Consider the following 16,695-nt stretch of genomic DNA (forward strand, 5'->3'; position numbering starts at 1 on the left):
GAGTAGGTAGCTGTGCATATTGTTTCCATAGCTAACTATACCCATTTTCATCCAATCCTAGTTATCTGTGACAGTGCAATGTTCATTGTTCGCTTTCTACTGAGTTGTATCTGAACAATCATCATTTTTGGTCACCATTTAATTTCTCAGATATTCATTGCATCAGTGTTGCTTATTTTCTTGGTACTGTCTTGGTTAATGGTCTGTGTTTGAGTAATATCTATCTTTGAACTTTACTGCTTATTCAACTCTTCAACTAACCTGAACCTAATCAAATTGTGTTCCATGTTTTGGGTTTTTGCTCTTGGTTCTCTACTGTGTGTCTTCTTTTCTGCAGATGTCACCCATTCCGCTAAGGGGGGGCGGGGGGGGGGAGGGGGTCCGCCTATCCCACCTTTTGTTTGCAGATGATAGTTTCATCTTTTGCCCAAAGGGTTTTGTCACCCCCACAAGGGGTATAAAACAAGGTGATCTGTTGTCTCCCTATCTATTCTTGTTTTGTGCTGAAGGCTTGTCCATTATGATTAGAAAGGTAGAGGAAGCTAAAAATTTGCAGGGTGTTCTATCCAACAATGGGGGGGTCCGCCTATCCCACCTTTTGTTTGCAGATGATAGTTTCATCTTTTGCCAAGCTGCAATGGAGGAATGCCAATGATTATTAGCCATCTTAGAGCAATATGAGGCAGCTTCGGGGCAAGCTATAAACAGGTAGAAAACAACCTTATTCTTTAGCATAAATACAAGAACAGATGTAAAGCAAAACATACAGAATATGATGGGGGCCAAAATAATGGAGGATTGTGGAAATACCTTGGGTTGCCAATGGCTAGCGGAAAGTCTAAAGTGAATAGCTTCAAAGATCTACAAGAAAAGATCACAAGGAGGGTGATGGGTTGGAAAGAAAAATTGATTTTGAAGGCGGGAAGGGAAATCCTAATTAAGACCGTGGCGCAAGTAATACCAACATACTCCATGAGCATTTTTAAAATTCCAAAGACCTTGTGTGATACTATAAATTCCACCATGGCCAAATATTGGTGGAGACAAACAAAGGAGGAGAAGAAGATACATTGAATAAATTGGAAAAAACTATGCTCACCAAAAGCAAAAGGGGATATGGGCTTTAAAGACATCCAAGCCTTCAACTTGGCATTGCTAGCAAAATAGGCGTGGCAATTGATTCATAACACCCACTCCCTCTTCTACTGGGTCTACAAAGAAAGGTATTTCCCAACTTGTTCGTTTATGGAGGCTGAATTGGGACACAATCCTTCATATGTTTGGCGTAGCCTACTGACTGCACGAGACATTATAAGGGCAGGGGCACAATGGAAGGTAGGGGATAGCAGTAGAATTGAAGTGGCAGTTGATAAATGGCTGACACACGAACCGGTATTCATTGGGGAAGAACAGACCACTATGCTAGTCAATGAGATGAAGACACGGGCCAGTGGAACAGACAAAGGGTCCATGATTTATTTGTGCCCAGAACCCGGAATGAGATCTTGACCATACCGCTGAATGCAACACACAGAAGGGATGAGCTTGTATGGAAGGCGAACAGAGCAGGGAGGTTTTCAGTTAAAACGGCTTACCAAGTCGCTCTTCGCCTCATACAACAAGATGGTGCTGAACACTCGGATGCTCGTATGGATGGCAAGGTGTGGAAGGAAATTTGGGCTCTAAAGGTACCAACGAAGGTCAGGAATTTTATTTGGAGAGCCTGTTCAAACATTCACCCCACTAAGGAAAATCTGCAGAACAGAAGGGTGAAGGTGGACTCGAGATGTGAAATCTGTTGTCAACAGCCTGAAACAAACTCTCACTTGCTATGGGAATGTCCATGGCACGAAACGTGTGGGCAATATCGAAAGGAAGGGTGCAGAAATGTAGCAAACAGGTGAAGCATTTCTTTCATTTATTTCGAACGCTGAAGGACAAGCTAACGGCGAAGGAGCTTGAACAGTGGGCCCCGACGTCATGGGCAATCTGGAATGCTCAGAATAAATACTACTTTGAGAAGGTTCAGATGCAGCCAAGGTTAATCATGGATCATGCCACGGGACTATTGGATGACTACCAGCGTCTTGCAGCTTCGCAAACCACCTCCTGAGTTGCACCAGAAGAGCCCCTGTATTTTCTATAAAATGGAGCTTCAGGTTACCTTTAGTGTTTTGTTGTCCATTACGTGGGGCTAGGGAGACATAATAGAATTGGGCTGTGGCTGTATGTGGTCACAAGGGCCAAAGATAATAGCTCTGTAATACGTTTCTTTTTTTAATAATATATACTTCTATCAAAAAAAAAAAAAACCTTAATGTCTGAAATCTCAACTGTGCCATTAGAATAGTTTAATCACATCATTTTACAGCTTGGGATACTGTTTTCCTAGGCACGGGTTATGATAAAAAAGGAAATGGCTAATTAGTTTGAATGTGGCAAGGAGCTCTTAATTTGCATATGTTTCCTCCCACCTTATTAGGAAGAAAAAGACACGGCTATATACATGCATTTTGCTGAATGGGTAGGCAGCTCTGAAGCACATGTTCTTGGAAAATATTCTGTCACAGAAGTTCGTAGTTTCTTCAATGGCTTTTGTTGGTTAATTAAAATACAGTAAGTGACAAGTTTCCAATTAATTTTGAAAATTGATATTATTAAATAGTATATATTATCAAATTTAGGTCATACTTCTTCATTTTTATTGGTATCAGAGTACAATCAGTAAAGCATGTGAGAGGTTTTTATTTATTTATTTACTTATATATCTCATAGGGTTTTTTTTTTTTTCATATATATGTTTGGAATTCCTGATTTAAATAAATTAATTTATAATAGGACCCCAAATGATTATTTGAAGTTCAGACCCTGTTGAGTAGTGATTGTTGCAGGTTTCTCAGCATTTTGGACTTTTATGTATAAGTTGATTGCCATTGGGCATGTTAATCAGTATAATAGATTTTAACCAAACATTTGTCAATAAAAAAAAAAGCTCGTGCATGAAAGAAATTTTAATTATATTCTAAATTGGATAGATAAATTTGTGCCATATGTCTCATCTTTTTTTTTTTTTAATTATTATTTGTGCCAAAATGAATGATGCATCGACACTTGACATAGAAGCCAAGAAGACCACAATAATGATACTCAAATTTCTTAATGCCAAAGTTAAAAGAAAATCCAATTTGATTCCAACTTGGATTTCATTTAGAGTCTAATTTGATGTCAAGTGTCCAATTTAATTTCTTAATTTTTGTATAGCTATTTACAACACTAAAAGAACTGAGGAGTGCAATTATAAAGGCATTAAGTTCTCTTTCAATTATAGTGCAATTTTATATTAGTTCTCTTTCAATTTTATATATATATATATATATATATATATATATTCTGTGCAATTGTGATTGTTCTTAATTTTCTCCATGCATATAGAATCTAAATTGGAGGCCAATTATGCGTCATGTGTCTTATTTAATTTTTAATTTTTATGATAAGTGAATTATAGAGTGTAAAAATCAAAAAGTCCAAATCTAATTAAATTCTAAATTGGATTTCAATTGGAGTCTAATTTTGCGCCATGTGTCCATCTAACGTTTTAATTTTTATGGCTGGTGAATTATTGGATGCAAAAACCAAAGAGTCTAAATCCAATTAAATTCTATGGTTTAAAAATAATGAGAAACCATTACATTTTTTAAAATTTTATAGTTTAAAAAATGTGTAAGCTAATACCACATCTTCTAAAAAAAAGAGTATAATTTGAACCGTATAATTGTAATTGTTTTTAATTGTACATGTGCATATGTACGAGTTTACACATTAGCTATACTAAAGTCAAAACACAATCAAAATCCAAATTGTCGGTGAGTTACACCAGTTACTAAAATAAAAATTTGTTTTCAACATGGCTTAAATATAGTTACTAAAATAAAAATTTGTGTTCAACATAGCTTAAATAAGCTAGTTTAAATAATCACTATTTTTGAACCTGGACTAGACCGGTTGGGTTAATCGGGATTGTGTCACGCACATCTTGTTTGTCAGGAATGAAAAATTAATAAATATAAACCAATTTAAGTATCAAATATATTAAAAAATTAAATGACACATCACAGTTTGACCTCAGTTGAACCTCAGTCCGACCTCAAAAACATTGAACCTCTCGCTTTCCCCATTCATTAAACAATCCGGGTTTCAAAACCACGCAAATAATATGTAGCAATTATTGTTTTTTGGGTTTTTGTTTTGAATAAATGTTTTCAATTTCCATAAAAAAAATAAATTTATACAGGTAAAATTGAATTAGGAAGACATTTCTTTTATTTGGAAAAAATGTAACAAAATTGGGAAGACAATTCAAACTATATGTGAATTTGCAGTTTAAGCTCTAGCCACTCCTTTCTAGAGCTATCCCTTACTTCTTCTTCTTCTTTTCTTTTTTTTAATGATCAAAAAAATGGGTAGGGGAGTGATTTGAGTTGGCGTCTTCCATCCCTTCCTTTTGTCCACTTTCATATGTTGTTAGTTTGATTCCCCCCACCCTTCCTCCCCCTTTCATATTTTCAGGTCTCTAGACTCAAAAGCTCCATCAACATCCACCCTATGGGCACTCTTTAGAGCACCACGAGAGGAAATGTACAAGTAGTAACCTAACCAACTTAAAAGCACCTCTTTCAAGTTTCAACCTAAGAGGCTAGAAAGACAAGCACTTCCTACTACTTCAATGTGATGAAAATGGAATGAAAAATTGCCTCTTAACACAAATCATTCAGCTAAGTGTTTTTACATGTATGCTAAAATCTCTCTCTCTCTCTCTCTCTCTCTCTCTCTCTCTCTCACACACACACATATACATACATACATACATATATATATATATATTCTTTTATTATTTTCTTGGGGGCTAGGTTTTGTTTTGGTTTATTGGTACCAAAAAAATGGGCAAGAGTTTATTATATTCTTTTTGAGTCTGAATTTGGTAAGGGTGGTTTACTCCCTCCAATACTACCATGCCACATCAAATTTTCATAAAGATCTACAAACTAATGAATAGAGTCCAGCACATAAAATTCTTTCTCTATATTTTTAATTTTTAGAAAATCAACTCCTATAAAATTAAAATATGCCTGCAAATAGCCAAATACCACTGCCTCCAACTATGCAAAGATGCCGGTGGAGATGATTCTGGAGCCACCTTCATGTGGTGGTCACAATCATTAAACCCATCCCTCCTGTTAATACAAACATCAAAACCCCTTTTTTTAAACAACCAAATCTCAATATTTGGTTTCATAAGGAGGTGCTGAGCAATTTCAAGAGAAGAGTTGGTTCTTTGTCTTCTTTGGAAGACTTTCTTTCCATCAATGCCTTCCTCAAAGTAATTCTAATGAAAAAGTTATGATTTTTTTAAAAAAGTTGTCAATTGGGTTCTGTATTTGGTATACAGGGGATGTCAAACTAGTTTATAGGAAAACCAAATTTATTTGCTAATTTATCACAAATGGGCACACCGTGAAGGTCCTAAAAGGTCAAGAAAAGCAAGAGAACCCATTTATCAAGAGGAGAGTTTTGATTGCATCCAAGTGGTCCTCAAGTAGTCCATTGCTCCGCCGCTTTTGCTGCTACAAGCCCAACCACAGTGTCCATGAACGTTGCCAAAAGTTTCTGAAAATAGTTGGGTGGGCCTCTTCACCAAACGTTGAAGCAATGACCACCACGCAAAGGAGGTCTGGTGAGGTTTGTGGCGGGAGACAAAGGAGCTAAAGAGGGAGATGAGGTTTTATTTTAGGGATTCTTTTTCACATATGTGAAATTAGAGGTGGCAATTCATATTCGTGTTAGTGTGTCAGGTTCGTGTCGTGTCCACTCATGAGTAATCGACTATATGGGTCAACACTAACCTGACATGTTTATTAAATGGGTCAAGATGCCTCAACTCTTAACATGACCCATTTATTAAACGGGTCAGTTGTGTCAACCTGTTTATCAAATTTTATCAAAATGGAAAAAAAAAAATAGTATTAACCAAATTTATATGAATTATGAAAAACCAAAAAATAAATATTTTAAAAATAAAATTTAGAACTAACGAGTAACTGCATCACAAATAATCATTCAAAACTAAAACATATCCCAATATCACAAATAATAAATCATAATATATTAAAGAAAATAAACCACGACAACTAATAAGTTTATATACCTAGGGTTTGAAGGGTATATTGGTAAAATGTCATTTAATTAAACAGGTTAGACATGTCAAATGAGTTTCATGGGTTGGACACTAACCCCACCCCTTTATTAAACAAATCAGTCATGTCAATCCAAATATGACACTAACCCATTAAGCCTTAATCCATAATTTGCTAATTTCATGTCGTGTCGTGTCGGGTTCGCGAGTCGTGTCTAATTTTGCCACCCCTATGTGAAATAATTTTTTTTCTTTTTAGATGTTATTAGGTGTATTTGGATGTATTGATTTTACAATGAGTCTTAAGTAAAATACTGATGTGACATGTCCTTATTGGTTGTGTAACCAAAGGGTTTACACTCCATCCTTATTGAATTTATTCTCATTTTTTTATTAATGTTTAATAAATCGGCCATCATATTGCTAATTTCCAAAAACATTATAAATTTTTTATGATTCACGTGAATTGCCTGTAACTCTGACAGACAATGAAAGTAACGCATACATAGTGGAATCTTTTGTCTTTTGATAATTTGATATTTACAACAATGGCGGAGGGAGAATTCAAATCCTAGTTCTCCTAATATAAGAGAGTAAGCTATCTTATTGAGATATAAGACTCTTCGCATATACATAATTGAATCTAAAAGTGATTATTTTCTACTAAAAACAGTGGATTGTATGTTCTTTATGTTCTTAGCATGCATTTCAAATTTCGTATCAATTAGATGTTATTTACTATTAGATCCACATACTTATTTTTTATGCTTAATTTTAGACTACAAAAACATGAAATTTAAACACTTGATTAATGACATTGTTATTGATCTTTGATTATCTGAAAATTTTACAAGCATAAAAAATATAAAAATAAAATGTAATCTAATGATGGATTGCTTAAAATTCACATCCAATAAAAAGATATTGAGTAGCGTTGAAACCAATTATAGCTAAACTTTGTTCAAAAGGAAATTAAAGAAGAAAATTGATTAAAATAGAATCTTGAGTCACGTAAACCATCTGTAGCTCTGATTGACAACGAAAGTAAAGTATACACAATTAAGTCTAAAAAGAAGGAAAGCCATTATTTGTCACTAAAAATAATAATTTTGACTCACATGAACCACATATGAGTTTGATTGACGAAAAAAGTAATATATACATAGTGAAAATCAATTGAAAAAAAAAAAAAACAATTAATTGTCAGGAACAATTATTTTTATTTTATTTATAAAAACCCTAACATGAATGTCCTATAATTCTACGAAAGTAATGTATACAATATAGAATTTGAATAATAGAAGTGATTATTTATGATGAAAGAAACAAAATAAGAAAAATATATTTTATATAAATAATGAAATCTAAGAGATAATTTATCATTTAAAGAAACAAATTCCATTGTTTATATAATTCACAAGCCACAAAAAAAAAGTTATTTTTCACGAAGAGAAACAAAATATTATACAAGTGAATTAGCTCTAACCAACAACAAAAGTAACGTATATACAATAAAATCTAAAAAATAAGGAAAGTGATGGACTAAACCATGTGTCGACTAAATGCATGCTAAACCATGGGCTCAAACAGAAAACTAGTTTTTAGAAACCAACTTATCCCAAAGCCAGGGGATCCCTATAAAAGGGACCCTACCTTGTTGCCTAAGTGCATATAGTTGCTCAATTACCACATTGTTTGAGTTGGCTTTGTTGAAATGGGAGCTATATCTCCTAGAGCCCAATAGAAATTGATGGCTGGGAAAGGTGCGATATAATTTTTCACCTCTTTTTTATTCCAAAACTGAGAAAAAATGGGTTCCTTCCCATGCCATCAATTTTTATTGTTTCTAGGGATGTCTCCCTTTTCCCCTCATGCTGCTTGTTAGAATTTCTCATCAGTTTCATAACTCGTTGGATCTCATTAGTCTTTTAAAGAATTTTGTACCGTGTGTACTGTGTAATAGTTCTTCTTTCTTACGTTGAAAAGAAATGCTTTCATGTTAATTAGAAGGGGATACAAAGCTTAGCCTCACTTCTCTAATATTCTTCACATTCTCTTCACACACTACCCTTACATGAATCACACCTAAATATAGGATTACTAAGTGCTAAATTACAAGCAAATTGGCACGGAATAAAGCCAACAAGATGGTTGATAAATTTCAACCTTACACTCTTTGCATTTCGTGGGAATGAAGGGTATTTATACTAGGGTGAAAATGGAATGTGAAACGTCAGCTTTTCCCAAACAGGGTGCTCTGGTGACTTGACCTCGTGATTAGGTTGAGTCACAAGTTCAAGCCGCGAGCTAACTGCCTAGCCAGCCTGAGACTTTTGTCCTGTAGTGCAACAGCTGGTGCGACTCTTCAGCTTCTGGCATGCTTGGCACGTGTGCACCTTCTGGCGACTTGCAAGCCGCGAGCCACCCGCAAGATCCAGTCGTGAGTCCCTGTTTCTTTGCACAATCTTGAGCATTTCTTCACACTCTCTCACTCACTACCTTTACAAGATTCCCACCTAAATACAGAGTTACTAAATGCTAAAATATAAGCAAATTTGGCACGGAATAAAGCCAATAAGATGGTTGATTAAATTTAACCTTACATAAGTCTTCTTAAAGTCTCCTACATCTTTACTGACAAGAATCCATCAAAAGTTCCTACTGATGAGATGAGTGAGGAAGAATACATTCACCATCAAGAAAAAATAGATAAGTATACAAAAGATGAATATAATTGTCACTCTTATCTATTGAATTGTCTTGCCGATCATTTCTATGATTATTATGATACAACTTACAATTCTGCTAAGCAAATTTAGAAAACTTTACAAAGCAAGTATGATATCAAGGAGGCAGGTGCAAAGAAAGTATGCTGCTAGCAGAATTTTCCGATACCAAATGGTGGATGGAAAATCTGTGGTGGATCAAGCACAAGACTTCCAAATGATTGTGGCAGAATTGAGATCCAAAGGCATAAAGATTAGAGACAATTTGGTGGTAGCTGGCATAATTGATAAACTACCACAATCTTGGAAGGAGTTCCAAAAGACTTTGCGGCACAAACAAAAGGAGACATCCTTGGAGACTTTGATCACACGCATCCGTGTGGAGAAGGAGACTAGAAGACAAGATGCACTCATAACACAAGAGAGCAATGGTAATTCCACCACAAAGGTAAACCTTATTTCAGCCAATAATAATATGCCCAAAAATCATTTTCCTAGAAATGGTCAATTGAAGCCTAAAAAGAGAGCCTTTAAAAATAATAATAGACCTCAAGGAAGGGAAAACTCAAATAAAAATTATAATGAGAACTAAGGACCCCTTTCACAAGATCAATTTAATAGATCTTGTTTTGTTTGTGGCAAGAGTGGGCATATTGCTCGATTTTGTAAATTTTGGAAACGTGAATCTGTCCCGTAGGCTAATGTAACCGAAGAGCCTTTAATGGCTATGATTACAGTCATCAATATGGTGCAATATGTTGAAGGGTGGTGGGCAGATTCTGGTGCTAATAGGCATGTCTACTATGACAAAAATTGGTTCAAATTGTACACTCCTTTTGAAGAAAAAAAAAATTGTTATGCTTGGTGACTCTAACAAAACCAAGGTTCTTGGGAGTGCTGAGGTTGAATTGAAATTCACTTCTGGACGCGTGCTAACATTGAAAGATATTCTTTACCCTCTGTCCATGAAGAAGAATTTGATGTCAAGTTTTTTACTTAACAAGGCCGGCTTCAAGCAAACTATGGAATCTGATAATTATGTAATCACTAAAAATGGATTATTTGTAGGCAAGGGTTATGCTTGTGATGGAATGTTCAAATTGAATGTTGAGAATAATAAAGCATCTACCAGTTCAGTTTATAAGCTTTCTTCTATTAATTTTTGGCATGCTCGTTTGTGTCATATAAATAGTAGATATATAGGAATCATGAGTAGTTTAGGATTAATTCCAAGACTGTCAAAAGATTTTGAAAAATGTGAAATTGTTGTCAAGCTAAAATTACAAAAAAGCCTCATAAAAATGTTATAAGAAATACCGAATTGCTTAAGTTAATTCACTCTGATTTATGTGAATTTGAGGGAATTTTAACTCGTGGAGGAAATAGATATATTATCACTTTTATTGATGATTTCTCAAAATATACAACTATTTATTTGTTGAAAAATAAAAGTGATGCTTTTGAAAAATTTCAAGATATTTTATATGTATTTTGAAAATATATATATATATATATATAATGTACGAAGTAATAATAACTTTATATATTTCTTATGTTTCTATTATTTATTTTATAAAATTCTAAAGTATACCAAAGAAAAGAGATTATGTATTTTCTATTTCATTTTTATTATTTTATTATAGTGTATTCTTTTTATGCATATTATAGTTTAAATAATAAATATAAAGACACAGTATGTTTTACATTCTTTTTCATAACTCTCGACGAGATTTTGATTGAAGCATGTTGGAGCATTTTAATATTAAATAATTAAAATGAATAAATGTTATAATATAAACGTAAAGATGTGAGAGTGAATATGGAAGATAAGGAATTAGTGAAAATGTTTAATCCCACATTGAAAATGAGAGAGACTATTTTGTTCTTTTTAATTGTGGTGATTAATGGGCTAACATGAATTGTCTCAGATATTAAGCTAGATACGTGTGCAAGGGAATGTGAAAGGTGGAGGTATCAAAAATGGAAATGAATTGAACTTATATATAGACTCATTCAGACCCAATCTAAGTTACTGCAATATACACTAAAAAAAATAGAGAGGTTCTTGGCAAGGAAGGGTGTTCTTTCTGGTGGAGTTTTGGGATTGAACACTTTGTGCGGAGGTTCTAGCCATATGACACTTATTAGGCTATTGTATCCTGTGGAAGACAAGTCAAAGACGGTTTGCACGGATTACAAAGTTTAGTCAACTAAGGGCTTGAATCACCTTAAAGAGAGCGAGTGTCGCGTCTCAATCCAAATAGTGTTGTGTAATTTCTCTCTTTAAATTAATAAAATTCAAAAGTATTATTCAGTTTCTCTTTATTTTATTTACATTATCATTGTGTTTGCACCAATAATTTTAGGGAGATTCAACACATGGAACCTACACAAGAGAAACCAAATGAGCATGTTGAAGATCTCAACAGGCCTTTTCGCTTTAAGGGAACCCACTTCAAGAGGTGGAAAGAAAAGGTTCTCTTCTACTTGAGTCTTCTCAAAGTCACCTACATCCTCATTGACAAGAATCCATCAAAGGTTTCTACCGATGAGATGAGTGAGAAAGAATTTAGTCTCCATCAAGAAAAAATAGATAAGTATACAACAGATGAATATAATTGTTGCTCTTATATTTTGAATCGTCTTGCCAATCATTTTTATGATTATTAATATACAACTTATAATTCTGCTAAGAAAATTTGGAAAACTTTACAAAGCAAGTATGATACTAAAGAGGCAAGTGCAAAGAAGTATGTTGCTAGTAGATTTTTTCGTTACCAAATGGTGGATGGAAAATTGGTGGTGGATCAAGCACAAGACTTCTAAATGATTGTGGCATAATTGAGATCCGAAAGTATAAAGATTGGAGACAATTTGGTGGTAGTTGGCATGATTGACAAACTACCACAATCTTGGAGGGAGTTCCAAAAGACTTTGCAGCACAAACAAAAGGAGACATCCTTGGAAACTTTGATCACACGCATCCATGTGGAGGAGGAGACTAGAGGACAAGAGGCACTCATGACACGAGAGCAATAGTAATTCCACCACAAAGGTAAGCCATATTTCAGCCAATAATAATATGCCCAAAAATCATTTTCCTAGAAATGGTCAATTGAAGCCTAAAAAGAGAGCCTTTAAAAATAATAATAGACCTTAAGGATGGGGGAAACTCGAATAAAAATTACAATAAGAACCAAGGACCCCCTTCACAAAATCAATTTAATATATTTTATTTGTGGCAAGAGTGGGCATATTGCTCGATTTTGCAAATTTTTGAAACGTGAATCTGTCCCGCAGGCTAAAGTAATCGAAGAGCCTTTAGTGGCTATGATTACAGATATCAATATGGTGCAATATGTTGAAAGGTGGTGGGCAGATTCTGGTGCTAATAAGCACGTCTGCTATGACAAAAATTGGTTCAAGTTGTACACTCCTTTTGAAGAAGAAAAAACTGTTATGCTTAGTGACTCTAGCAAAACCAAAGTTCTTGGGACTGGCGATGTTGAATTAAAATTCACTTCCGGATGTGTGCTAACATTGAAAGATGTACTTTACACTCCGTCCGTGAGGAAGAATTTGATGTCAAGTTTTTTGCTTAACAAGGCTGACTTCAAGCAAACTATGGAATCTGATAATTATGTAATCACTAAAAATGGATTATTTGCGGGGCAAGGGTTATGATTGTGATGAAATGTTTAAATTGAATGTTGAGAATAATAAAGCATCTACCAGTTCAGTTTATATGCTTTCTTCTATTAATTTTTTACATGCTCGTTTGTGTCATATAAATACTAGATATGTGGGAATCATTAGTAGTTTAGGATTAATTTCAAGACTATCAAAAGATTTTGAAAAATATGAAACTTGTAGTCAAGCTAAGATTACAAAAAGACCTCATAAAAGTGTTGTAAGAAATACTGAATTGTTTGAGTTAATTCACTCCGATTTATGTGAATTTGAGGGAATTTTAACTCATGGAGGAAATAGATATATTATCACTTTTATTGATGATTTCTCAAAATATACAACTATTTATTTGTTGAAAAATAAAAGTGATGCTTTTGAAAAATTTCAAGATTTTTTAAAAGAAGTTGAAAATCAATTCGGTAGAAAAATAAAAAGAATAAAAAGTGATAGAGGCTGAGTATGAATCAAGTGCATTCAACTCATTTGTTCAGTCTTTGGGAATTATTCATGAAACTACTGCACCAAATTCACCTGCTCTAAAGGTGTGGCTAAAAGAAAAAATAGAACTTTAATTGAGTTAACAAATGTCATGTTAATTAAATCTGGTACACCTTTACATTTTTGGGGTGAAGCTATTTTAACTGCATGTAATGTTTTGAATATGGTGCCACATAAAAAGTCACACGCCACACCTTTTGAGATGTGGAAATGACATAAGCCAAATTTGGGATATTTGAGAGTATGGAGCTGTCTTGCTTATGTAAGGCTTACTAACCCTAAAATGCCTAAATTAGGTATAAGAGCTACTATCTGTGCTTTTCTTGGTTATGCGATTAATAGTGCAGCCTATAATTTTTTGATCTTGAAAATAAAATAATTTTTGAATCTGGTGATGCAATTTTTCATGAAGAAAAATTTCCTTTTAAATTGAAAAATAGTGGGGGTGAAAAAAATATTTGTCACAACCTAGTTCTTCTACTTCACATTTACAAAATCAAGAAAATTTTGAAATGGAACCTAGAAGGAGTAAAAGAGCTAGAGTTGAAAAGGATTTTTGTCCTGATTATTATGTTTTCAACATTGAGGAAAATCCCCAAATTTTAAAAGAGGCTTTAACATCACTTGATGCCATATTTTGGAAAAAAGGCTAAAAATGATGAGATGGAATCTCTAATTTCTAATAGTACTTGGAAATTAGTAGATCTTCCACCGGATTGTAAGACCATAGGTTGTAAATGGGTCCTTAGAAAAAAGTTGAAATCGAATGGATCAATAGATAAGTTTAAAACTAGACTTGTTGCAAAAAACTTTAAACAAAAAGCTGATCTTGACTTCTTTGATACTTTTTCTCCGGTAACAAGAATTACATCTATTAGATTGTTAATTGCTATTGCTGCAATTTTTGATTTGAATATTCATCAAATTGATGTAAAAACTGCTTTTCTAAATGGAGACCTAAAGGAAGAGATTTATATGGATCAACCCAAAGGCTTTGCCTGGACAAGAAAGCAAGGTATGTAAGCTAACTATATTCATATATGGCTTAAAACAAGCACTTAAACAGTGGCATGAAAAGTTTGATTCCTACATGATTGAAAATGGTTATAAATCAAATGAATGTGATAAATGTATTTATTCTAAATCATGGAATAATTTACATGTTATTATTAGCCTCTATGTGGATGATATGTTAATTTTTGGCTCAAATATGCATGTTATAAATGAGACAAAAAATATGCTTAAAAGTCATTTTGAAATGAAAGATCTTGGTGAGGCTAATTTTATTTTGGGCATGAAAATTACAAAAGCATGTGATGGAATATATCTTGATCAATCACATTATGTTGAGAAAATATTGAGAAAATATAATTTTTATGATCACAAAAGTGTAGCCACTCCTTTTGATTCTAGTATTCATTTATTTCCTGTGAATAATAATGATGAGATTTTTAATCAAAAGGATTATGCTACTATTATTGGTAGTTTGCGTTATGCTACTGATTGTACTAGACCTGACATTGCATATGCAGTAGAAGTGCTTAGCAAATTTACTAGCAAGCCTAGTAAAGATCATTAGCTAGCTATTGAGCGAGTCATGAGATATTTAATTGGTACCAAAAACTATGGCTTATTTTATAAAAAAGTACATTCTTGTGATTTTAGTGATGCTGATTGGAATACATTGTTAGGTGATTCTTTCTCTACCACTGGTCACATTTTTACCTTAGGTAGTGGTGCTATTTGTTGGAAATCTAAAAAGCAAACAATAATTGCTAATTCAACAATGGAAGCTGAATTAATAGTATTAGCTTCAACCAGTGAAGAGACAAATTGGCTTAGAGATTTGTTAAATGAAATTCCACTGTGGGAACAGCTAATTCCACCTATATTAAGTCATTGTGATAGCACTGCCGCAATTGGTAGAATTAAAAACCGTTACTACAACGGTAAATCCAGATTTATAAGAAGAAAGCACAGTATCGTGCGATCTTATTTGAGTAGTGGCATCATAACTGTGGATTATATTAAATCTAATGATAATCTTACAGATCCATTTACCAAGGCCTTGGCAAAAGATAGAGTCTGGAATACGTCAAGGGGGATGGGACTAAAGTCCATAGAATCATGAGCCATGTATGAGGATACCCAACCCAAGGACCAGAGATCCTGAGAATTGGGTTCAATGAGAAAAACGAATCATGCGATGGTTGTAAGAAATGCACAATTTATTTATTTTTAATTATTTATTTTGTAAATAATTTTTTAATTATTCATCCCTATGATGTAAGTGCATTTATCCTGTAATGTGGAGAGGTTGAGTAAAAAACTCTTAATGAAATTTGTAGCTCATATGAGTGGGGTGTCAGAATTACAAGAGCACCCTTGACAAAATTTCACCTATATAAGTGTAGGGGTGGGGCCGCTCCCTATGAGATTTAGACTCAATCTCAAATACACTCATGAAACCAGGATCAGCACACGGCCGTAAAGTGCTAGCTATAAAAGCTCATGTCAACACCTGGGTTATTATGTGTAAGCAGTGACGCTTAATTTCCCTAAAGCAGCCCTAGTTCAAGTCAAAAACCACTACGACTCTGGAGTTGAGATCGTTGTTTTACTAAGTGAAGGTTCAATGTAGAGCACACCTTCATGAAGCACAGTGACCTGTCTCTGCCTAGTAATCTCTCTTTAACTAAAAAATTTAATATTAAAATGAGTGGGGGATTGTTGGAGCATTTTAATATTAAATAATTAAAATGAATAAATGTTATAACATAAATGTAAATATGTGGAAATGAATATGGAAGATGAAGAGTTAGTGAAAATGTTTAATCCCACATTGAAAAGGAGAGAGGCTATTTTATTCTTTTTAATTGTGGTGATTAATGGGCTAAAATGAATTGTCTCAGATATTGGGCTAGATACGTGCGCAAGGGGGAGGTGAAGAGTGGAGGTATCAAAATTGGAAATGAATCAGCCTCTTCGATCCTCTTATTTAGAAGTATTATTCAGTTTCTCGTTGTGTTATTTCCATTATCATTGTATTTGCACCAACACCCCACCAATGCAGGGGCTTGAATCTTCTCAGAAAGAGCAAATTTCTGCACTCCAATTCAGTTTGTGTTGATATACTCAAGAAATTTGTGGTAATATCACTACAATAAAAACGGGGCTATCCCAGCGTTTTCAAAACCGCTGGGATAGCCCCAAAAAGCGCTGGGATAGGGTCAAAATTCCTATCCCGGCGTTTTTTTTCCCGGCGCTTCAAACCGCTGGTTTTTGAATGTCGGGATAGGGTTGCGTGGACCTGTACCAGCGCTTTTCAAAAGCGCTAGGATAGGTCCCGACGCTTTCAGACCCTATTCCGGCGTTTTTACTTGTGTCGGGACAGCCTTTATGAAAATGTGAATATAACCTATCCCAGCGCTTTTGAAAGCGCTGGAATAGGTACTACCTATGCTAGCGTTTTCAAAAGCGCTGGGATAGGTCATGAAAACGCTGGCATAAGTCATGAATGAATAAAATTTAAAAGGCCTATACCAGCGCTTTCGGGATAGGTCATTTAAAAAAAATATATATATATTCCAA

The sequence above is a fragment of the Quercus suber genome, unplaced genomic scaffold (genome assembly GCF_002906115.3).
Source record: "Quercus suber isolate HL8 unplaced genomic scaffold, Cork oak 2.0 scaffold_71, whole genome shotgun sequence".
Lineage (NCBI taxonomy): Eukaryota > Viridiplantae > Streptophyta > Magnoliopsida > Fagales > Fagaceae > Quercus > Quercus suber.